The sequence below is a fragment of the Scyliorhinus torazame genome, chromosome 13, assembly GCF_047496885.1.
Source record: "Scyliorhinus torazame isolate Kashiwa2021f chromosome 13, sScyTor2.1, whole genome shotgun sequence".
Classification (NCBI taxonomy): Eukaryota; Metazoa; Chordata; class Chondrichthyes; order Carcharhiniformes; family Scyliorhinidae; genus Scyliorhinus; species Scyliorhinus torazame.
The window spans coordinates 210,596,470-210,610,631 of NC_092719.1; the positions used below are offsets into that span (position 1 = coordinate 210,596,470).

At 47.3% G+C, this 14,162-nt stretch overlaps 1 protein-coding gene across 1 annotated transcript in view; it reads left to right on the forward strand.

The window, feature by feature from the left end:
* The window catches only part of LOC140388585 (transmembrane prolyl 4-hydroxylase-like), a 101,263-nt gene that overhangs the window by 29,870 nt on the left and 57,231 nt on the right, over positions 1 to 14,162 (forward strand).

The following is a 14,162-nucleotide window of genomic DNA, read 5'->3' on the forward strand; positions in this document are numbered from 1 at the left end:
CTAAAATATGCCTTTTCGCGTTAAATATATTAGCAAGTAATGTTTTGTCTAAATTGGATTTCCCGCAAGTATTAGCGGAAAATTGTGTTTATAATTTGGTCCAGTTGAGATTTAATGCAGAGTAACCATATATTTCCAACACAAACTCGTTTTTAAACAACGGGATTCATTTCAATGGGAAATGTCAGGTTATTCCAACTGGTGAAAGGAGAATGCTGTGAAATGTACTTGATCTGGTAATCTTGATGTTATATAGTATTTAAATATCATTGAAATTGTTTTTATGCCAGTTAGCCTATTTTTACAATAAAGCTAATACTTGTTATAAAACCAACAATCTTTCACGAATTTAATCTAACTTGAAATATTGTGAAATATTGAAATATTATTGAACATTAGTCATGCCCTCTGGATATGGGGTCCAGTTTCCTTTACAGAATGCTGGAAAATGTACTTGTAATGAAAATATCCGTTTCTGTATTGAATCCACTGTCTTTCCCGTTACTTAAACACCACTTTGGAGTTGGAGTCTAGCAAATATTTATAAATAAAGCGGGTCCCAATTAAATATTCAGGCTAAGGTTAATTTGGATAATATAAGTTTGCTTGTTTGCTGGTGCAATTCGCTTTCTGTAATGATGGCTTTATTGTGATCGTTGGAAAAACTAAACAATGCATTTATACGTTTTGTTCTTCTCCACGGAAGCAGCAAGATTTCTTCCGGAAAATACAAATCCCACTTTCTAACCAGACTGAAGTTTGCGAGAGAATATGCATCTCAGTGGGGGGGGGGGGGGGGGGGGGAAATCTCTTTAGTCATTTTAATTTTTTGACGACAGTAATTGAGGACTCTCCCCCGCTGTTAACAATTGTCGAACAGAAGGGGGCCCCGTGAAAACTCCGGAATGAATTCTGAATATGAGTGAGAAAGTTGGGTTTCCATTTTTAAATGATATAGAAATTACAGTCGAGCAAATCTGGCACCCTGTCATTTTATAAAGAATCTGCGTTCCTTCCTCCTTTTTAAACGTATGCTTGGCGACAATTTTTCTGCATTCGTAACAGTTCTGTTGTTAGGCATGGCCATGTATGTAACCGATGTTTGTAGGAACTACCACAGTGCTGCTGTTTCGTGAAAAGGACGCTGTTCCTGTGAACGAGCATTTCATGATACCAACAAGAAACTATTTTTTTAATTTCGTGACTCAAATCTTTCTTTCTTGTGCTAGGGTTTCATGTTGGTGAAAGAAATGACATTTATGTTGAATGCCTAACCATAGAAAGGTTACAGTCAGGAAGAGGCCATTCAGCCCATCGTGCCGGCCCCAGCCAAAATTAGAAAAAGAAAACTAGCCACCGTTTTAATCCCATAGCCTTGCAGGTTACAGCAGTTCAGATGAAGATCCAGGTATCTTCTTAAATGAGTTGAGCATTTCAGCCTCAACCACCAGCATAGACGGTGAATTCCAGGCGCCCAGCACCCTTCCGGTGAAAATGTTTTTCCTCATGTCTCTTCTAATCCTTCCACCAATCACCTTAACCAATGCCCCCTGGAATTAACCCATTAGTTGGGGAAATAAGTATTTCCTGTCTCCCCTATCTAGGCCCCTCATAATTTTGTACACTTGATTTAGGTCACCCCTTTGTCTCCTCTGTTCCAAGGAAAACAAATGTTCGAGTCCTGGCAACATTTTTGTAAATTTCCTCTGCACTCCATCCTGACTAATTATGTCCTTCCTGTAATGTGGTGACCAGAAATGTACACATAATTCCAGCTATGGCCTAACTAGCATTTTATACAGTTCCATCATTACATCGCTTCTTTTGTGTTCAATACCTTGCCCAGTAAAGGAAAGCCTTCCATAAGCTTTCTTGACCATCTTGTTCCCCTGTCCTGCCACTTAGAACCTGTGGACATGAACTCTGAGGTCTCTCACTTCCTCAACCCCTCTCAATATCTTCCTCTTTATTATGTTCTCCCTTGCTTTGTTTGTCGTCCCCAAATGCATTACTTCACACTTTCCTACATTGAATTCCATTTGCCATTTCTCTGCCCACTCCATCAAACCATTGCAGTCGACAACTATCCTCTTCAGAATCAAGTACATGGCCCATTTTTGCCATCTGCAATTTTCCCAACCATGCCTCCCACATTTAAGTCTAAATAATTTAATATATGCAGCAAGGGCCCAACACTTAAGTCCTATGAAACACTATTGGAAACTAAAAATATCCATCAACCATTGCTCTTAGTTTCCTGTCACAGCCAATTTTGAATCCAACCTGCCACCTTTCCCTATCTCCCATGCGATCTTGCTTTTCTGACCAGTCTGCCATGTGAGACTTGGTCTAATGCCTAACTGAAATCCATGTCGGCAGCATCCACTGCACTACCCTCATTAATCCTTCTTGTTACTTGGAAACATCCTTCTATGTCTATAAGACGCTCACAATGCCGAGGACCCTGGTTTGATCCTGATCCTGGGTCACTGTCCATGTAGAGTTTGCACATTCTCCACAACCCAAAAGATGTGCAGGGTAGGTCAATTGGCCACGCTAAATTGCCCCTTCAATGGAAAAAAGGAATTGGGTGCTCTAAATTATTATTATTTTTTAAAAAGTCTATAAGACACTATTTTCCCCGAACAAAACCATGCTGACTATCTCTGATCAATCTGTGCCTTTCTAAGTGACAGTATGTTTCCAATGGTTTGCTCACCACTGAAGTCAGACTGACCAGCCTTTCTGCCTTGCACCCTTTTTAAAGAATGGTGCAACGTTCACAGACCTCCAAGCCTCTGGGACCTTGACTGAATCTAGTGAGCATTGAGGGGAGGCAGTGGTGTAGTGGTATTGTCGCTGGACTAGTAATCCAGAGACCCAGGATAATGATCTGGGGTTCAAACCCACCACGGCAGGTGGGATAACTCAATAAAATATCTGGAATTAAAAGTCTAATGATGACCATGAAACCATCGATTGTCGTAAAAGTCCATCTGGTTCTTTTAATGTTCTGGTTCACTAATGCCCTTTAAGGAAGGAAATGTGCCATCTTTACCTGGTCTGGCCTACATGTGACTGACTCCACAGCAATGTGATTGACTCTGAAATAGCCTAGCAAGCTGTATTCAATTGCTACGAAAACACAAAAACGGAATGAAACTTGATGGATCACCTGGCAACGAAACAGGCACCAGGCACCGGAAACGACAACAGCAAACCCACCCCTGCTGACCCTGCAAAGCCCTCCTGACTGACATCTGGGGTCTTGTGCCAAAGTTGGGAGAGTTGTCTTACAGACTAGTTAAGCAACAGCCTGACATAGTCATACTCACAGAATCATACCTTACAGACAATGCCCCAGACACCACTATCACCAGCAGAGATGGCGGCACAGTGGTACACAGTCAAGAGGGAGTTGCCCTGGGAGACCTCAACATTGGCTCTCGACCCCATGAAGTCACATGGCTTCAGGTGTGGGCAACGCAGACAAATAAACCTCCTGCTCGTTACCATGGCCACCATCAGCTGATTAATCTGTACTCCTCCATCTTGAACACTATTTAGAGGAAGCGTGGCAAGGGCACGGAATATGTTCTGGGTAGGGGACTTAATGTCCATCGCCAAGAGTGGCTCGGTAGAACCACCACAGACCGAGCTGGCCAAGTCCTGTAGGATATAGACTGGGACTGCAGTAGGTGGTGAGGAAACCAACAAGAGGGAAAAACATCCTCATCCTCACCATCTACTTGCTGCGGATACATCTGTCCATGACAGTATCGGGTAGAAGTGACCATCGCACAGTCCTTGTGGAGACTAGTCCGGTCTTCACATTGAGGATACCCTCCATCGTGTTGTATGGCACTACCATTGTGCTAAATGGGATAGAATTCAGTGCAGAAGGAGGCCATTCGGCCCATCGAGTCTGCACCGACCCTTGGAAACAGCCCCCTACACCTCCCACACCTCCACCCTATCCCCGTAACCACATAACCCTGCCTTTTCAAAAATAAATTTAAAGTACCCAATTAATTTTTTTTCAATTAAGGGCAATTTAGCGTGGCCAATCCACCTACCCTGCACATCTTTGGGTTGTGAGGGTGTGACCCACGCAGACATGGGGAGAATGTGCAAACTCCGCACAGACAGTGACCTGGGCTGGGATTGAACTAGGTCTTCGACGCCCAAAGGCAGTGGTGCTAACCACTGTGCCACCGTGCCACCCCTCAAGTAACCCACCTAACCTTTTGGACACGAAGGGGCAATTTAGCACGGTCAATCCACCTAATCTGCACACCTTTGGACAGTGGGAAGAAACCAGAGCACCCGGAGGGAACCCAGGCAGACATTGGGAGAACGTGCAAACTCCATGCAGACAGTCACCCAAGGCCAGAATTGAACCTTCAAACAGATCTGGGAATCCATGAGGCGCTGTTGGCCATCAGCAGCAGCAGAATTGTATTCAACCACAATTTGCAACCTTGTGGCCCAGCATATCCTTCACTCCACCGTTACCACCAAGCCAGGGGATCAACCGTGGTTCAATGAAAGAGTGCAGAAGAGCATGGCAGGAGTAACATCAGGCGTATCGAAAAATGAGGTGTCAACACAGGACTACATGTGTGCCAAACAGAATAAGCAGCACGTAATAGACAGAGCTAAGCAATTCTACAACAGCTGCATCAGATGTAAGCTTTGCAGTCCTGCTACATCCAGCCATGAATGATGGTGGACAATTGAACAACTCACTGGAGGAGGAGGCTCCACAAATATCCCCATCCTAAATGCTGGAGGAGCCCAGCACATATGTGCAAAAGACAAGGCTGAGGCATTCGCAACAATCTTCAGCTAGAAGTGCTGAGTGGATGATCCATCTCGGCCTCCTCCTGAGGTCTCCAGCATCACAGATGTCAGTCTTCAGCCAATTCACTTGATTCACTCCACATGATACCAAGAAAAGGCTGAAGCACTTGATACTGCAAAGGCTGTGGGCCCTGACACTATTCCGGCAATAGTACTGAAGTCCTGTGCTCGAGAACGTGCTGCATAGCCTAGCTATTCCAATACAGCTGCAACACTGACATCTACCTGACAATGTAGAAAATTACCCAGGTGTGTCCTATACACAAGAAACAGGACAACTGTAACCTAGCCAATTATTACCCTCTCGGTTTACTCTCCCATCCTCAGCAAAGTGATGACAGAAGTCATCAGCAGTGCTATCTAGCAGCTCTTAATCAGCAATGACCTGCTCACAGGTGCTCAGTTTAGGTTCCGCCAGGGTCACGCAGCTCCTGACCTCATTACAGCCTTGGTTCAAACATAGACAAAAGTGCTGAATACCAGAGGCGAGGTGAAAGTGACCACCCTTGACATCAAGGTAGCATTTGACCGAGTATAGCATTCAGGAGTCCTAGCTCAAATGGAATCAATAGAAATCAGGGGAAAACTCTCCACAGGTTGGGGGCATACCTTGCACAAAGGAAGACTTGTGGTGGTTTGAGGACATCATTGCAGGAATTCCTCAGGGTAGTGTCCTAGGCCCAACCATCTTCAGCTGCTTCATCAGTGACCTCAGTCCCATCATAAGGTCAGAAGTGGGGATGTTTGCAGATGACTGCACAAAGTTCAGCACCATTCGCGACTCCTCAGATACTGAAGCAATCCATTACCAAATGCAGTAAGACCTGGACAAGATCCAGGTTTAGGCTGACAAGTGACAAATTATATTGGCGCCACATGAGTGCCAGGCAATGACCATCTCCTGCAAGAGAGGATCTAACCATCGGCCCTTGACAGTCAATGGCATTACCATCACTGAATCCCCCACAATCAGCATCCTGATGGTTACCATTGATCAGAAACTGAATTGGACTAGCCACATTAATACTGTGGCTACCACAGTAGGTCAAAGGATAGGAATCCTACGGGGAGTAACTTACTTCCTGATCCCCCAAAGCCTGTCCACCATCTATAAGGCACAAGTCAGGAGTGTAATGGAATATGCTCCACTTGCCTGAATGATTTCAGCTATAACAACACTCAGAAGCTCGGCACCATCCAGGACAAAGAAGCCTGCTTGATTGCTCCTTCTTCCACAAACATTCAAACCCTCCACCACCAAACCGTGGCAGCCGTGTCTACCATCTACAAGATGCACTGCAGTAACTCAGCCAGGTTCCTGAGACAACATCTTCCATACCCACGACCACTACCATCTAGAAGGACAAGAACAGCAGATACCTGGGGGTTCGCCTCCAAGTCAATCACCATCCTGATGGAAATATATCGCCGTTCCTTCATTGTTGCTGGAACTCCCTCCCTATCAGTACAGTGGGCGTAACTGTACCTCAAGGCTCTTTCCAAGGGCCGGTGCAAACTCAATGGGCCGAATGGCCACCTTCTGCACTGTAAATTCTATGATTCTAAGGACTGCAGTGGTTCAAGAAGGCAACTCACCACCACCTTCTGAACGGCAACTAGGATGGGCAATAAATGCTGGCCTAGCCAGTGATGCCCACATCCCGTAAATTAATTTTAAAAAAAAAGTGATCTTCACAGCATGCGCTATTTCCTACGTGACTTCCTTCAACAGGCTCGGATACATTCCATCTGACCCTCGATGTTTATCCACCTTCAAGGATTTTAAAAAAAAATTTAGAGTACCCAATTGTTTTTTCCAATTAAGGAGCAATTTAGCATGGCTAATCCACCTACCCTGCCCATCTTTGGGTTTGTGGGGGCGAAACCCATGCAGACACTGGGAGAATGTGCAAACTCCACACGGACAGTGACCCAGGGCCTGGCCCACCTTCAAGGATGCCAGTCCCTCCAGTACTTTCCCTCTCTATGCTTATTGTACCCAATATTTCACAGTCCTTCTCTTTAACTAGTATGTCTGCATCGTCCCTAGCCTCTAATCTGTGTGGGTCTCACCCCCACAATCCACAAAGATGTGCAGTGTAGGTGGATTGGCCACGCTAAATTGCCCCTTAATTGGAAAAAAAATTGTTTTTTAAGAAAGAAGCAGCTGAAGATGGTTGGGCTTGAGACATTAACTACCCCGAGGAACTCCTGCAAGGATGTCTTGTGGCTGAGATGATTGACCTTCAACTACCACACCTTCCTTTGTGCCAGGACTGACTCCAACCAGTGGAGAGCATTTTCCATTTTCTATTCACTTCAATGTCTTAAATGTCAAGGGCAATTACTTTCACCTGGTCTCTGGAATTTCAGTTCTGTTGTTTATATTTGAAGCAAGGCTGTAGTGAAGCCTGGGACCACGTAACTCTGGTGGAATCCAAACTAAGATAGGTTATTGCTAGTAAATGCTGTTTTTTTTTTTTTAGCACTGTTGATGACAACCTTCCATGACTTTGCTGATGATACAGGGTAAACCTACGGTAATTGGCCATTTTGGATTTGTCCAGCTTTTAGCAGTCTGGACATACCTGGGAAATGTTCCACATCGGGAAGATGCCAGTGTTGTAGTTGTACTAGAATGGCTTTGTGGGCAAGGACTCATTTTAAATATGAAGTCTCCTGTTCTACTGAATGTTGTCAAGGTCCATCACTTTTGCTGTATCCAGTGCCCTTCACCATCTGGTGATGTTCTTTGTGTCATATGAAGCAACTTAAATTAGTTGAAACCTTATATCCGTGAGCTGGGGATATCAGGATGAGGCTGAGATTGCCCATCAATTAGGCACTTCTGGTTGAAGATGGCTGTAAATGCTTCATCCTTTTTTTTAACACTGAGATGCTGAGCTCCCCCATCATTAATGATGGGGTTGTTTGTGGAGTTTCATTCTCTGGTCAGTTATTTAATTGTTCTCGACCATTCATAACTGGATATGCAGGATACCTTTGATCTGATCCATCCAGTAATATTGTTTAGCTGTGCCTGTAGCATCCCATGTTCTTTTGCCTACTTGGCATCTCATTTTCAGGTCCATCTGGTGATGTTCTGAGCAATCTTTCCTTATACTCCTCATTGAATCCGGGTTGGTCCCCTGGCTTGGTGGTATTGGTAGAGTGAGTGGTATGCTGAACCATGAGGGAACAAATTGCGGTTGAATAGAGTTTTGCTGTTGATGGCAACAGCGCGCGGCTTATGGTTGGCTAATTTTGAGTTGCTAGATCTGAATCTATCCCATTTAGCACAGTGTCTTCAATGTTATGAGCCCTCGCTCACTTCTATCACTACCGCCAACAGGCAAATGCATCTGCATTTGATACATTTGTGAGGATGCGGCCATGTAGACTTTTCCTTCTTCGTTGGTTTGCTTCCCACCTGCTGCAAGCCCAATCAGGCAGATATTTCTTTCTGGGTTCAGTCAGTCAAGGCCAAACCACTCTTGGTAAAGGTCTTTGTTCCCCATCTAGAGTCCGTTCTGTGTCATTGTTGCCCTCATTGCTTCTTCCAAGTAGTGTTCAATGTTGAGGAACCCAGATTCAGCAATTGAAGGAGGGCAGTAGATAAGTGAAAAGCAGCAAAAGATTACATTACCTGTGTTTGGCCTGATGCCATGAGACTTAAGAGGGAGATGATTGCATAGTGGCAATGTCACTGGCTAATAATCCAGAGGCTTAGGCTAATGTCTATGGCGACTGACTAGAAGCTCTGCCCCTAGAAGGATTTCAAAATTGACCAAGGACGAAATGTTGAACAGACTGTCAGTACTTAAAGTTGACAAGGCATTGGGACCAGATGAGATGCATTCACGGATATTGAAGGAATTCAGAATGGAAATTACAGATGCGTGGCCGAAATCTTCCAGTTTTAAGACTCTGGGAGGTGCCAGAGGAGTGGAGAACTACAAATGTTCTGCTCTTTTTCAAAATATATTGTAAAGATTGCCCCAGCAATTACAGGCCAGTCAGTTTAACATCAGTGGTGGACAAGCTCTGGAAACAACTGTTCGGAATAGAATTATTAGCCACATGGAAAAATGTGGGTTGATTAGTAAGAGCCAGCATTGATTCTTTTTAAAAAAAAAACATTTTATTAGGGTATTTGTAGTTTTTATAATAATAACAATAACAGCAACATAAACATGGTACATAAAACATTTCCATCCCTATCCCGTGCTATGCACCCCCAATAATGAAACAATAGCCTAAACACCCCACCTTCTAGATTTCTGCCTCTGATGACATTTTAATTTTCTCCGAGAAAGTCGACGAACAGTTGCCACCTCCGGACGAACCCCAACATTGACCCTCTTAGGGCAAACTTTATTTTCTCAAGACTGAGAAACCCAGCCATGTCACTAACCCAGGTCTCTAATTTTGGGGGCATCGAGTCCCTCCACATTAACCGTATCCGTCTCCGGGCTACCAAAACATCAGCCTCTCTCGACCCCTGGACTTCCGGCTCTTCCGCCATTCCAAAGATCGCCACCTCTGGACTCTGCATCACCCGTGTTTTAAGTACCATGGACATAGCCTTAGAAGAACCCTGCCAAAACCTAAGCTTTGGGCATGCCCAGAACATGTGAACATGATTTGCCGGGCCTCTCGCGCATCTCGCACACCTGTTCTCTACCCCAACAAACTTGCTCATCCGGGCCACCGTCATGTGTGCCCGGTGACCTACCTTAAATTGTATCAGGCTAAGCCTGGCACATGATGAGGATATGTTAACCCTGCTTAAGGCATCCGCCCATAGACCTGCCTCTATCTCTCCCCCTAGCTCATCTTCCCACTTGCCCTTTAGTTCCTCTATCGGAGTTTCCTCCGCCTCCATAAGTACTTGGTAGATACCTTTAAAAAATATATATTTTTATTCAAATTTTTACATATTTTCAACAACCCCCCCCCCCTTTTACGGAAAAAAGAAAAACAAAGAACACTTAAATAAACATCTTACAACTACACCACAAATTCCCCCAATATACAAACCCCCCATTAAGCAATAATAAACGCAGTAGTAAACACACGTACACCACCCCCCCCCCCCCGGGTTGCTGCTGCTGCTGCTGCTGACCACCTCCTAACGCTCCGCTAGAAAGTCTAGGAACGGTTGCCACCGCCTGAAGAACCCTTGCACAGACCCTCTCGAGGCAAATTTCACCCTCTCCAATTTAATGAATCCTGCCATGTCGTTGATCCAGGCTTCCACGCTTGGGGGTCTCGCATCTTTCCACTGTAGCAGAATCCTCCGCCGGGCTACCAGGGACGCAAAGGCCAGAATACCGGCCTCTTTCGCCTCCTGCACTCCTAGCTCGTCCGATACCTCAAATAATGCTAATCCCCAGCTCGGCTTAACCCTGGTGTTCACCACCTTGGACACCGTCCTCGCAATACCCCTCCAGAACCCATCCAGCACAGGGCACGCCCAGAACATATGGGCATGATTTGTTGGGCTCCCCGAGCACCTCACACACCTGTCTTCCCCCCCCAAAAAAACCTGCTCAGCCTCGCCCCTGTCATATGCCCGTACCCCGCATATCCCGTACCAGCCTCCCCGAACAGGTGCCGGAATGTGGCGACTAGGGGCTTTTCACAGTGGCTTTTCACAGTAACTTCATTTGAAGCCTACTTGTGACAATAAGCGATTTTCATTTCATTTCATATGTGCTCTGTGAAGAACCTTAAATTGTATCAGGCTAAGCCTGGTGCAAGAGGAGGAAGAATTAACCCTACCCAGGACATCCACCCACGTACCCTCGTCTATCTCCTCCCCAAGCTCCTCCTCCCATTCACCCTTTAGCTCCTCCACTGGGGTCTCCTCCTCTTCCTGCATCTCCTGGTAGTTCGCCGAGACCTTGCCTTCTCCAACCCACACCCCCGAGAGCACCCTATTCTGCATCCTACATGCTGGAAGCAGCTGGAACTCCCTCACCTGCCGTCTTACAAATGCCCTTAACTGCATGTACCTGAAGGCATTTCTGGGGGAAGCCCAAATTTTTCCTCCAGCGCCCCAAGGCTCGCAAACGTCCCATCTATAAACAGGTCCCCCATCCTTCTAATTCCTGCCCTGTGCCAGTTCAGGAACCCTCCATCCATTCTCCCCGGGTCGAACCGATGGTTCTCTCGGATTGGGGACCAAACCAAAGCCTCTACCTCACCCCTATGGCGTCTCCACTGCCCCCAAAGTTTCAGAGTCGCAGCCACCACCGGACTCGTGGTGTACCTTGTCGGTGGGAGCAGCAGCGGTGCTGTCACCAGCGCTCTCAGACTCATGCCCACACAGGACGCCATCTCCAGCCTCTTCCACGCCGCCCCTTCCCCCTCCATGACCCACTTGCGTATCATCGCCACATTGGCAGCCCAGTAGTAAGCACACAGATTAGGCAACGCTAACCCTCCTCTGTCCCTACTCACGCTCGGGGTCTTTTTTGCCCACACAAATCCCATGATGCTCCTGCTGACCCGCTTAAAAAAGGCCTTCGGGATCAGGATGGGGAGGCACTGGAATACAAAAAAGAACTTCGGGAGCACCGTCATTTTCACCGACTGCACCCTACCCGCCAACGACAGTGGCAACATATCCCACCTTTTAAACTCCTCCTCCATCTGCTCCACCAGTCGCGTCAAGTTGAGCTTGTGTAGGCCCCCCCAGCTCCTGGCCACCTGGATCCCCGGGTACCGAAAACTCCTTTCCGCCCTCTTCAATGGAAGTTCGTCTATCCCCCTTCCCTGGGTGTATCACGAAGAGCTCACTCTTCCCCACGTTGAGCTTATACCCGGGAAAGTCCCCAAACTCCCTGAGGATCCGCATCACCTCCGGCATCCCCGCCGCTGGATCCACCACATACAGTAGCAGGTCATCGGCATACAACAATACCCGCCCCCCCCCCCCCCCCAACCCCGACCAGCCCCCTCCAGTTCCTGGACTCCCTTAAAGCCATAGCCAAAGGCTCAATTGCCAATGCAAATAGCAAGGGGGATAGGGGGCACCCCTGCCTCGTCCCCCGGTACAGCCGAAAGTATTCCAACCTCCTCCGATTCGTGGCCACACTCACCACCGAGGCTTCGTAAAGTAGCCTAACCCAGATAATGAACCCCTCCCCGACCCCAAACCTGCTCAACACTTCCCAAAGGTACCCCCACTCCACCCTATCGAAGGCCTTCTCCGCGTCCATCGCCACCACTATCTCCGCTTCCCCCTCCACTGCAGGCATTATGATTACGTTAAGGAGCCTCCGCGCATTGGTATTCAGCTGCCTTCCCTTCACAAAGCCCGTCTGGTCCTCGTGAATCACCCCAGGACACAGTCCTCAATTCTGGTAGCCAACACCTTCGCTAACAGCTTCATGTCCACGTTGAGGAGCGAGATTGGCCTATACGACCCACACTGTAATGGGTCCTTGTCCCACTTCAAGATCAGCGCCCTGATCTCTGGGGCAGGGCCCCCCCTCCCCCCTGCCTCATTGAAAGTCCTCACTAGTAAAGGGCCCAGCAGACCCATGTACTTCCGGTAAAATTCCACTAGGAACCCATCTGGCCCCGGTGCCTTCCCTGCCTGCATACTCCCCAGCCCCTTAGTCCGCTCCTCCAGCCCTACCGGTGCCCCAAGCCCAGCCACCTGCTCCTCCTCCACCCTCGGGAACCTCAGCCGATCCAAAAATCGACGCATCCCCCCCCTCCTCCGTCAGGGGCTCAGACCTATACAGCCCCTCATAAAAGACTCTAAATACCCAATTTATTCCCACCGCACTCCGCACCGTGTTCCCCCCGTTATCCCTAACTCCCCCAATCTCCCTCACTGCTTTCCGCTTCCGAAGCTGGTGTGCCAACATCCGGCTACCCTTCTCCCCGTACTCATACACCGCCCCTTGCACTTTCCTCCACTGCACCTCTGCCTTCTTGGTGGTCAACAGGTCGTACTCGGCTTGGAGGCTTCGTCACTCCTTAAGTAGTCCCTCCATTTCTTATGCAGCGCCTCTACCTTCACCGCCAGGCCCAATATCTCGTCCTCATTCTCCGAGGCCTTCTGCTGCACCTCCCGGATTGCCACCCCTTGGGCCTTCTGGGTCTCGACCAGCTTGTTGATCAAAGCCTTCATCGGCTCCAGCAGCTCTGCTTTCAATTCCGTAAAGCAACGCTGCTCTTGTGACCACTGCGCCCACGCTGCCTGGTCTCACCCGCCGCCATCTTGGTTTTTCTCCCGCCCACTTTTCGCTGCACCATAATCACTTTTTTCACCACTCCACTCCTGGTCCAATCCATACAGTGCAGGGAAATCGTTCTGTCACCTTCCCACACTGGGAACCGTCGAACAAATGCCGGTGGGGCCCCTAAAAGGAGCCCCAAAGTCCGTTTCTGGCGGGAGCTGCCGAACGTGCAACTTAGCTCCGCATAGCCGCAACCGGAAGTGACTTGGTAGATATCTGATACATTCCCCTCTCCCATCCATGTTCTGGAAACTACCCTGTCCTGTATACCCACCAGCATTGATTTCTTCAGGTGAAATCGTGTTTAACTAACACACTGGAGTTTTTTGAGGAGCTAACAGAGGGTTGATGAGGATGATGCTGTTGATGCAATGTACATGGACTTTCAGAAGGCATTCAATACAGTGCCACACAACAGACTTGAGAAACATTATAGCTCATGAACTAAAAGGGACAGTAACAACATGGATACAAAATTGGCTGAATAATAGGAAGCAGAGAGTAATGGTCAATGGATTTTTTTAGGGGGCTGGAGGAAGGTTTGTACTGGTGTTTCTCAGGGGCTGCTATTGGGACTCTTGCTTTTCCTGATATATATATAATGATCTAGATCTTAGTATGCAGGAAACAAAGTTTGCAGATGATACAAAACTTAGAAGTATTGTGAACAGCGAGGAGGAGAGTGCAGAACTTCAAAAGGAATTAGACAAGTTAGTGGAGTTGGCAGATAGATGGCAAATGAAGTTCAGTGCGGAAAAGTGTGTGGTGATGCATTTTGGTAGAAGGAGCACAGAGAGACAATATAAAATAAATTTCTTAAGGGGGTGCAGGAGCAGAAGGACCTGGGTATCTATGCGCGCAGATCATTTAAGGTAGCAGGACAGGTAGAGAGACCATAACAGTATATCGTGTTCTAGGCTTTATTAATAAAGGCATAGAAGACCAAGGAGGTTATGCTGAACTTACACAAAACACTAGTTAGACCTCGGCTGAAATATTGTGAAATACAGTTCTGGGTGCCACACTATAGGAAGGATGTGA